Source organism: Bos javanicus, chromosome 23 (assembly GCF_032452875.1).
Source record: "Bos javanicus breed banteng chromosome 23, ARS-OSU_banteng_1.0, whole genome shotgun sequence".
In the NCBI taxonomy this organism is placed as follows: Eukaryota; Metazoa; Chordata; class Mammalia; order Artiodactyla; family Bovidae; genus Bos; species Bos javanicus.
Window position 1 is genome coordinate 35,264,935 of NC_083890.1, and position 12,121 is coordinate 35,277,055.

The window sequence follows — 12,121 nt, forward strand, 5'->3', positions numbered from 1 at the left end:
TCCTGACAGTTGGCAGGATTTTGATGTTTCAAGAAACTTTGAGAACCTTCGTTCCTCTCAAGGTAAAACTGCCCTTTACTACCATTGCTGACTTCCCATACTTTCACTTCTTGCCTAATATGTTCTATGTCTTTCTCTATTCGCTATAACTTTAGTAGTATGTACCCCTGTGTTGGTATTAATATTTATAATCAATTATTAATGGATGCAGAAGAGATCCAAAAGGACTACAGTTACAACAGTAGTAATAAATAACCCCAAGTTATAATCCATTAATGCTCCCATTTAAAACTGATTTTCTATCTATATGTTATTGAGGTCTCTTAACTCATTTTCCTTACTAGGTAGCTCAATTTTGAAATGAAATATAGAAAACAATGTAGTGGTAAACTCTGGAAATTACCTTCCTTTTGATATGCCTCGTTAGTAAGGATGCAAACATTAGGATTTTTTTTTCCCCTGGTGGGGCTGTTCTTAGTACATATTATAGCTCACTGTGGGGTGACTGCTATTGACTGAAGAATGTACACATTGAATTGTAATTGTCAAATAAGTGAGTGGAGATGAAGAAAGTAATGCAGGAAGGCACAGGCTTTTATTGTTCTAGAAGGAAAACCTTGCTGTGTCTCTCATCTGTAGTCTAATCTTCAGATTTATTGAAAGTCTTACTATTCTTATGCTCCACTAAAAATTTGGATTATTTGGGGGTTTTTGTCCTTGAGTTGTGTGTCTCATGTATTTTTGGATATTAAGCCCTTATCAAATATATGATTTGGAATATCTTCTGTCAATCTCTAAATTGCCATTTGATTTTGTTGACGTTCCTTTCTTTGGACTCAGATGTGGATCCACTTGTTTTGCAGTTGTTGCCTTTGCTTTTGGTGTGAAACCCAAAACTCATTGCAAACACCGATGGCAAGAAGATTACCTCAGTGTCTTCTTCTAAGAGTTTAATCGCTTAAAGTCTTATGTTCTAATTTTTAATCCATTTTTATGCATGGTAAACGAAGGGGGTACAGTACCATTATTTCACTGGACTATCCAGTTTCCCCAGTGCCATTTTTGACAAGCTTGTCCTTTCCCCACTGGATAGTCTTAGCTCCTTTTTCATAAGCTAACCGACAATATATGTGTGTGTTTCTTTCCGGCTTCGCTATTCTGCTCTGTTGATCTATGTGTCTATTTTCATGCCAGAAGCAAAGCATTCTGTTTTGATTACTATAGCTTTCTAATACAATTTGAAATCAGCAACCCTAGTCTTGAATTTTGTTCTTCTTTCTCAAGATCACTTTTATCTTTGGTGCTTTGTTATTTAATACAGCAGAATAGACCAAGAAGAGATGGAAAAAGTACACAGAAGAACTATACAAAAACATATCTTAATGACCCAGAGAATCACAATTGTGTAGTTTCTCACTCAGAGCCAGAAATTCTGGAATGTGAACTCCAGTGGGTCTTAAAAAGCACTGCTGCCAACAAAGCTAGTGGTGGTGATAGAATTCCAGCAAAGCTATTTAAAATCCTGAAAGATGGTGCTATTAAAGTGGTCCACTTAATATGTCAGGAAACTTGGAAGACCCAGCAGTGACCAGAGGACTGGAAAAGGTCCTCATCCCAGTTCCCAAGAAGGACATTGTTAAAGAATGTTCAAGCCACTGAACAGATGCACTCATCTCCAGGGCTGATAAGGTTATGATCAAAATCTTCCAGGCTAGGCTTCAGCATTATGTGAACCTAGAACTTCCAGATGTTCAAGCTGGGTGTAGAAAAGGGAGACGAACCAGAGATCAAATTGGCAACATTTGCTGGAACATAGAGAAAGCAAGGGAATTCCAGAAAATCGTCTGCTTCATTGATCTCACCAAACTGTGTGGATCATAACACAGTGGAAAATTCTTAATGAGATGGGAATACCAGACGAACCTTACCTATCTTCTGAGAAACTTGTATGCAGTTCGAAAAGCAACAGGTAGAAGCAGACAAGGAAAAATAAACTGGTTCAAAATTTGTGAAGGAGTCCGTCAAGGCTGAATATTGTCACCCTGCTGATTTAACTTATATGCAGAGCATGTCATGCGAAATGTTGGACTGGATGAGTCCTAAAGGCTGGAATCGAGATTGCTGGGAGAAATATCAACAACCTCAGATACGTGAATGATACCATGTTAATGGCAGAAAGCGAAGAGGAACCAAAGAGCCTCCAATGAGGGTGAAAGAGGAGAGTGAAAAAGCTGGCTGAAAACTCAATATCAAAAAAGCTAAGATCATGGCATCTGGTCCCATCACTTACATGCAAGTAGAAGGGGAAAAGTTGGAAACAGTGACAGATTTCGTCTTCCTGGGATCTAAAGTCACTGTGGATGGTGACTGCAGCCGTGAAATTAGAAGAAGATTGCTTCTTGGCAGGAAAGCTCTGACAAACCTAGACAGTGTGTTAAAAGCAAAGACATCACGTTGCTGACAGAGGTCTGTATAGTCAAGGCTATGCTCTTTCCATTAGTCATGTACACATGTAAGATCTGGACAGACGATAAAGAAGGCAGAGTGCTGATGAACTGATGTTTTTGAACTATGGTGCTGTAGAAGACTCTTGAGAGTCCCTTGGTCATGAAGGAGTTCAAAACCAGTCAAGCTTAAGGATATCAACCCCATATACTCTTTGGAAGGACTGATGCTGAAGCTCCAATACATTGGCCACCTAATGTGAATAGCTGACTCATTGGAAAAGACCCTGATGCTGGGAAAGACTGAAGGCAGAAGAAAAAGAGGCTGACAGAGGATGAGAATTGGTTGAATGGCATCACCAATTCAATGGGCATGGACTTGGGCAAATTCTAGGAGATGGTAAGGGACAGAGAAGTCTGGCACACTGCAGTCTAGGGCGTCAGTAAGAGTCAGACATGACCTGGCAACTGAACAACAACAACAGATTTATACAAGTTGTAGAATTTTTTTGTTTGTTTTGTGAAAATTTTTGACATTTTGATAGAGACTGCAGTGAAAATGTACATAGCTGTGGGTAGAATGGATGTATTAACAATATTAATTCTTCCAGTCAATAAATATGAAATATGCTCCTTTTGTCTGTTTTAAACATTTCCTTCATGAGTGTCTTGAATGTTTCATCCATAGATCTTTCAACACCTTGCTTTAATTTATTTAAGTATTTTATTTTTTGATGCAATTGTACATGTGATTATTTGTATTTCTGTAATGTGTTTGATGTATGGATAGGTAACTGAGTTTTATATATTCAAATATAGTATACAAAATGCATGCTATTTTTTACAGATTAGACAATTTTTCCCCTAAAAATAACAATTTTTTTATCTGGGCAGGTTTTGTCTGTATCTTTCAAAACTCTGTAATCCCCTGGGTATATACCAGGAGAAATCTGTAATTCCTTAGTCCTTGGCTTCATATCAGCACCACGGAGCATTCAGTATGGATGAGGCTTTGGGTTACCTTAGACAACTCAGTCTCCTGGTTGGGTGCCATGGACTAATTCTTGTTTTTTCCCAAAATTCCTATGTTGAAAACCTAATCCCCAAAGTGATGACTTTAGATGGTGGGACCATTTGAAAATAATTAGGTCATGAGTTCAGAACCCACATGAAGGCAGAGCCCACATGAATGGGATTAGGGCTCTTGTGAAAGCCCTAGTTCACTGTATGCTGTGAGAGCAGCATCAAAAATTATTGAAATTTTATTCTGCACGAATAAAAGTGTTTCATTGAGCAAACACATAACAAAGGCCTGATGGATCCAAAGAACGGACAGCAGTGAAGAGCACACATGTGGACTTTATGAATTAGGATTTAAATTTTAACAGAAAAACAGAAATGAGGTGAATTTCAAAGTTAAATGTTGCACCACAACTGGGACACGTGTCCAGAGGGAAAAGCACAGAATGCCCTATGTCCACATAAGAAGGAGACCTGAGCTGTGTCAGAGTCAGGAAACACTGTTTGGAGGAACTGGTTTTTACTGAGATCTGAAAGATGTCGAGGAGGTAATCATGTAAGAGAGAGAGGGTGTTCCAGGGAGAAGAAGGCATTTATAAAGAGCTTTAGCCATATGTGAGAATATAGAGTGAGCAGAACAGACATGCCAGGATTGACCCTTCAAGGAATTTAATTTGCTTGGTAAAACTTATGTTAACTGGACAATGAATACAAGGTGGAATATGATCAGTTCTTTGAACGAGATAAGAATCAAGTTTTGCAGAGCATAGGAGACATTTCCATGCGGGGTAATTCCGTAGAGATTCACTTAAACCTAAGAAATCTGGTTTCTATTGCTACTTTTGCATCGAGTTTTATAAGTTTAGATAAGTGACATAATCATTCATGGATTTACTTACATATTCTTAATATGGGAGGATTGCCAAGATAATTTCCAAGGTTTCTTAATTTTCTGAATATCCAATGAATCCCACTGATTATTATCTGGGGAAAAAAAAAACAACTCTTTTTCTGCCAAGTGTAATATTTGAAATAAATTATATAAAAAGCATTGAAATTCTTGCTATTTTTGTTTTTTCAATTTTTTTATTGTTTTTTTTGCTTATTAAATTTAAATTTATTTAATTGGAGGCTAATTACTTTAAAAATATATTTTCCAGATAAAATGGCAAGATATTTAAAGAATACATGACAATTAAAATAGGTATACATTATTACTGGATTCCCTCATTGATTTAATTAACATTTAATTATTAATATCACCTAATACATTTACCTTTCAAGATCTTTTTGGTGAGGACTTTTAAGTTTTACTCTCTTCCATGTGTGCTAAGTGACTTCAGTCATGTCCAACTCTTTGTGACCCCATGGACTATATAGCCCGTCAGGCTCGTCTATCCATGGGGATTCTCCAGGGAAGAATGTTAAGGTGGGTTGCCATGCCCTCCTCCAGGAGATATCCGACCCAGGGGTTCAACTCTGTATTCTTTATGTAATGTGCTTATATTCCTTTGTCTTTGGAAATTTTCTTTGCTCTCAACTCTACTTTATCTAATATTAACATATGCTTTTATCGTTTTATTTTCCAAATATCCATGCCATTATTGAGTTTCTTGGGCTTTCCTGGTGGCTCAGACAGTAAGGAATCCACTTGCCTTGTGAAGACCTGGATTCAACCCCTGGGTTGGGAAGATCCCCTGGAGGAGGACATGGGAATCCGTATTCTTGCCTGGAGAATTCAGTGGACAGTCCAACCTGATGGGCTACTGTCCCTGGGGTCACACAGAGTCAGGCACAGCTTAGCAACTAAAGCACCACCTGGTGTTCCTTCACATTTATTCCTTGGGAAGAACAGCCCTACTCAGGCTGCCTTCTGAGGCTAGGTTGGAGGTCAGGAATGCTGGGCCTGGCTTGTCTTCTCTCAGGTGCTGCTGTGTTGCTCTTCCATTCTTCAGGCCCTAATCACCTTCTTCTTGCCAACTATACAAGGTCTCCTTTGGTGGTCTCTTTTTCCAGACTGACAGAGGAGTGGGCACAAAGAGATCAATGTCATCTTGTTTGAACCAGAAGCCCAAGGTGTGTTTTATAACCTAGGGAAGAGATTTCATGGAGGGAAGTTGAGGAGGAAAGTGGAAAGGAGTCCACAGTAGGCTGGAGATGAAAGTCATGGGGTCCCTTTCTTTAGAAGTCATCAAAGCTGAGAAAGTATTTTTTCTAGGTGATATGTATATTCATCTCTGAGTGAGTACACTTTCTGTTTCAGCAAACTGTGAGTCTGTATTTTTTCATTAATTGTCTTTACAAATGCATATATATGATGATATCCATAAGACATTTTATTCATTCGAGGCCATTGTTCCGCTTTTATTATGACTTGAGATTTAAACCCTGAAAATAGGATATCTATTGTAGAGTTTGGATTATTTACCAGTAGATGAATTGATGGAATAACAAAAGAACTAAAGATGATTACTTAATTGAGCTCACACAATTTTATATATGCATATGAAGAGAGTTATTGACATACAATTGTATTCCTGGCCCCTTGTGGTATTCTGAGAACTTTGATTGAAACTATATGTAAAAGAAATTACTTTATCATGATAGTTAAATAACTGGTATAATTATGTGTGTACATTCATATCCATTAGTCCAGTGGCCATAAAAATGAGTGTCCTCATCCCCTGGGGAAGAAAACGTTACTATTTCTATTTTTATTTCTATTTCTATTTATCTCAGTGTCATTTAGTTTATATTTTGTGTATATTTTTTAAATGTCATAATATATTAGAATACCAATGCATATATAATACTTTTACATAATATAATTACATCACTGACAGTGTGTTGAAAAATGGAAATAGTTTGGAGATGAGTTCTTCAGGAATCAGAAAATTATCAAAATTTGCTGCATAAAATGTTACTTAATTTTAGGGAGTTTACCAACAATTTTTTATGAAACTAATTCAACTGAAGAGAGGCAGAATGTTCAGAACATGCATATTTGCATGAGTTTGCAAAAAGCCTCAAAGACGGAAACATTTGAAAAAAAAATTATACTAGTTTTTTTGTTTTCTTTATCCAAAATATAATTATATTCCTTTTCAAAAATTTTCCTAACATAGGTGTGTGTACCTATATGTTTATATATATAAATACAATCCCATCTAGTCAAAGCTATGGTTTTCCCAGTAGTCAGTATGGATGTGAGAGCTGGACCATAAGGAAACTGAGCACCAAGGAATTGATGTTTTTGAACTGCAGTGTTGGAGAAGACTCTTGAGAGTCCCTAGGACTGCAGGGAGATCAAACCGGTCCATACTAAAGGAAATCAGCCTTGAATATTCATTGAAAGGACTGATACTGAAGCTGAAGCTCCAATACTTTGGCCACTTGATGCAAATAATTGACTCATTGGAAAAGACCCTGATACTGGGAAAGATTGATGGCAGGAAGAGAAGGTGATGGCAGAAGATGAGATGGTTGGATGGCATCACCGACTCGATGGGCATGAGTTTGAGCAAGCTCCAGGAGATGGTGGAGGACAGGGGAGCCTGATGTGCTACAGTCCATGGGGTCTCAAACAGTTGGATATGACTGAGTGACTGAAGTAAATTGAAGGTATGATATGTGCTATGTCCATATTATAATGATTATATGACCATTATATTATAGAAATCATTACATAAGTCACATTGACAAATATGCTATTTCAGTTTCAGGTATCATTATACATAGATAATATTGACATATGATGTTATTTTGGTTTCAGGTGTACAACCTAATAATTTGATATATATTGCGAAATGATCACCATATAGTTACAATTTTCTCCTTGTGATGAAAACTTTTATGATATCTTGGCAGTGTTCAAATAGGCAATAAGTATATACCCTTTTTGACTTAGTGCAGTTAAATGAGACAAGTGGTGCTGAGTCTTAGAATCACAGAATCATGTTGAAACAGTTGAGTTGAATCAAACTTCTCAGTGCCAACTCATATAGAGCTGTCTTGAAAAATCCACCCCTGATTAGGCCCACCTGACTCCCATCACACATGGTATGGTGTGCAGGCATAGATCAGTGTTTAAGGCTTATGGTGTCTTTTCCACTTGTCCATGCATTTCTTTCTTGATATCTTTCAGTGCTTCATCTGTCTCCTGTCTTCACTATCCAAAGAGGTTATAATTATGGCAGAAGATGTCCAAGTAGCTAGACTCACAATTGCTGCCCACTGGGCATTTCCAAAGCAGATACATTACTTTGCCAACGAAGGTTCGTCTAGTCAAGGCTGTGGTTTTTCTTGTGGTCATGTATGGATGTGAGAGTTGGACTGTGAAGAAGGCAGAGCGCCGAAGATTTGATGCTTTTGAACTCTGGTGTTGGAGAAGACTCTTGAGAGTCCCTTGCACTGCAAGGAGATCCACCAGTCCATTCTGAAGGAGATCAGCCCTGGGATTTCTTTGGAAGGAATGATACTAAAGCTGAAACTCCAGTACTTTGGCCACCTCATGCAAAGAGTTGACTCATTGGAAAAGACTCTGATGCTGGGAGGGATTGGGGGCAAGAGGAGAAGGGGACGCCAGAGGATGAGATGACTGCATGGCATCACTTACTCGATGGATGTGAGTCTGAGTGAACTCCAGGAGTTGGTGATGGACAGGGAGGCCTGGCGTGCTGCGATTCATGGGTGGCTGAGAGTCGGACACGACTGAGCAACTTCACTTTCACTTCTCACTTTCATGCATTGGAGAAGGAAATGGCAACCCACTCCAGTGTTCTTGCCTGGAGAATCCCAGGGATGGAGGAGCCTGGTGGGCTGCCGTCTATGGGGTCACAAAGAGTCGGACACGACTGAAGTGACTTAGCAGGAGCAGCAGCAGGCTGGGTCTGTAAAGGTATGTGTTGTTTCCATTTGATTTCCATTCATCCTCTATGCTTTACAATGTATATCTTATTTAAGTGTTGAACATGATTAGTGACTTACTGCTTGTTATCACTGGGTAGTCCTGCCTTGGTTCTGGTGTTCCATAGGGTCTAGCAGAGGCACCTTAGAGTACTTATTTCTATCATTTGCTGCAGAACCTTAACATTTTTTGGTGATTTCTGGTACTAAGTTGATGAAATTCAGGAAAATAGAGCTCAGGTGCTTTTGGATAAAACCTTAATTTATCTCCCCCCTTTTCTCTGACGTTTCAGTCATTTATTGACTCAGCTAGTCCCATGTTGCTGGATGCCTTTTTTGGCTCTTCTGACTGCCTCATTCCTTGCATGTGGTCAAGGTCTATTTCATTTCCTGTATCTCTCACATACTTTGTGACTTTTTTCTTGGCAGAGCCCTCTTTGATTTTTAGTGTCATAATATTCCCAGCTCTTTCTGGTCTTTTTTTTTTCTCTACCAGCCCCAACAGACACAACTACTTAATCCACATTAAAGTTTCTGTTATCTAATTCTGGACATAGTGCTCTCTTGGACTGAATGTTCTTGGTTACCTGTTGCATTGTAGAATAAACACAAACTCTCCATTTGCAATATATGATTCTCCCTAATGCATAAAAATCCATACAAGTATTTCCCCATTCTAACCCTACAAAATATATGCAATATACCATGGAAGGTTAACCATGAAAGATACAACATGCATGGTAAAAAATGAACATTTCTTGTGTTTTTGTCAGACTTGATTATTCAATGATACCTTATAATGCTATGTGTATTAATATCTCAGTTGCCTTGATCTAGGATGTCAGAGATCCTTACTTCATAAGATGATCATACATGAATTGATAGATATACTGTTTTCCTATTTTTGCACATCAATATCCCATCAACTTTTCAAAACTCCATCATAAAGCCATCCCATTTGAGTCACTCCTATGACACACTCAGATGGCTGCTAGCTTTACTTCAATCCACTGTAGCCCCGTGGTGGCTCCACATCTTCTTCTTCCCCCAGCCATGCAATATAGCAGTTTGTGTGTTTATATCACCCTCTCCTTCTCCACAACTTGTGGACCTGCTTTGGGAAAAAAGAGATTATTTTAAACCTCAGTTTAAGTCCTCATTGTATCCATGACATGTGACTTACTAATCTATAAGGTCAGTGAACGTCAAAGGTTCTTCCTTTGTTTCCTTTTGGTCACCACTGCTACTATTCTTGATATAATAGGGCCATTTCTTCAAATGTAATTTTACGTGGAAATTTGTAAAAGTTGGGAAAATCAACGCTTTCTGGATGGCAAGGGAGTGGTTGTTAAATCCTGTCCAAATATCCCTGCTTTGGCTATTCCTGACTGACTCTATAGTATATCTATGGCTCTGTTCAATATTGTCTGGCACCTACAGTATTCACTTTATATGTCACAGTCAAGCAAGGAGAGCGCTCTGAATGTCACCACTTCTGTTGTTGATCTAAAGTCCTAAATTTATGCTTGAAATAAATTTTATAAGAGACAAATACATGAGGATGTGTGTGGTCTATTGGTGTGTGTATATTTCCTCCAATGGCATTGTCCCCCTTACCGCCAAATTTTCCCTCTAATAAATATCATCCTCTCTGCTGGAAATATTGAAACATTGAATGAAAGAAAGTTAAGCAAGTAACAAAATAGAATTAGATGTTTAGGGCAGTAAATGACTTAGAAAGTGCTTACAAGGTTTTTTCATGGAAAGGGAATATGAGATATTTGCTCTAGGATATTAAAAAGAGCATATACATTTGGGTCCTTCAAAATAAAGTGTTCTAACAGCATTTCATCCTTCACTACCCAAGTCTTAGACTCACTTTCCCTTTGCTGCTTTTCCTTCCTTCTGTCTTTCTCTGCTTCTCTCTTATTCATCCCCCTTTCCCTTCTACCTTTTTATTTCCCATTTTTTTTTACCATGAATCACTGCTAAAGCCGGAAAGATGCTGCAAAACCAGCCTCTTCTTAGGAAGAGCCACTATCTTCCTAGTGACTGACTTCTAGGTACTGACTTCTTAGGAGAGCCAGTCAAGTGATTGGCCCTCATCCCAGGTTGTTTGGCGGCTGTTGAACAAGCTGAGCATCACTAATCCAGTCACATTGCTCCAGTCTCAGTAGAGACTCAGTCTATTTGGAGAATTTTATAATTCAGGGACCTACTAGGGCATGTTTGTAAGGCAAATAATTAACGGCCAGGATAGTTACTCTAAAAGGAAGACAGAATGGTATCTCATTTTCAGATAAATGTGTTTTTGAATCCAGCTTTCTGATCTACTCAGTGTCTACGTGACCAGTTGGACAATTGTCCAGAGGCCTCAGGCGGTGGACAGATGCACACCCATATTTCTGCCATTCAATTGATCAGAGTGTTTATTATACATGGGGTTCCTGTGGGTCAGTTAGTAGGCAGCTCACTGTGGGCTGCTAATTTTCTCCAGATGGTGCTTGCAGAGTGAGGGAAACAGAAAGGCTGTGGAGAAAACTGCAGGTGTGGTGCTGTGGTTCTAGAACATTTTCCCTGATAAAAAAGGAAACCAGGAATTTGGGGATCCCCAACTTGTGAATATCCTGGAATATAATCAGGTTACCCCTCAAGAGAAACACTTGTTAGTCAGGGGGAATTTCAGATCAGTCCGTGGACCAAGGGAAGGCTACAAGGGCACCATGGAAGTCAGTGATGTCAGAACTTTCCCATCTCATTACCATCTTCCCAGTTCCAACATGGCCCAAGGAATGAAGATCCAGAGAGGGAGAGAGGAGGAACGTTGCAGAAATGGACACATCTGTACTTCCTGGTAGGTCCCCTGGGCCTCAGCAGGGGAGAGGGAGACATTGAATAGGCTGAATATGAGATGGAGCTGACACTTGACTGACCTGGACTTGTGAAACCCAGAGTGATAGAATGTATGGAATGGCTGCAAGGTGATGCAGGAAATGAGGATGCAGTGGAGTGTGGGTGACGACAGCCACTGGAGGAGGATGAGCCGGTTCACCTTTGTATCTGCTATAGTCTCAGCCTTTGTGTCCCCCAGAAATTTCATATGATGAAATCCTGATTCCCATGGTTATGTTACCCCTAGGTGGGGCCTTTTTGAGGTGATGGAGTTGTAAGGATGGACCCTCTTCTGTGAGATGTGTGCTTTTATATATAAGAGACACTCAGAGCTCCCGAACCCTGCCCCGTGTGAGGATACAGTAGGAATTGTGTGACCAGAAAGGACCCTGCATGACCCCGCTGTGGAAATCCATTTCCATTGTTTTTAAGCCTGTGATATTTTGTTATAACATCCCAGAAGCACTAAGACAACATCCTACCAATCTTTAGACAGTTCAGTAAACCTCATGCTATTTACACAAAAGTGCAAAGCACTTATCTTGTCTGGTGTAACACTGTGATAGTTGGCTGAAAGTCGTGGCTGGGTTTCATAAAGAATCCTGAGATTCAGCCTTCTTGGTAGCATGACCAGAACCATGAACAATTGTCTAATTCTTTGACTCTAATAACTTGACCCAGAATAATTGGCTGTGATTCTTACACAATCTCTTAATGGTCGTCTTTGTAATGCCAGCTTCTGCTATTTGTGACCAATTTTAATAGGCGCTTCATTCTCTCAATTGTAGGGGTGGATTTTCTTTTAATTTACTCTTAATGAAGATAAGAAATGTTAACACATTGCCCTCTTAGATTTTGAC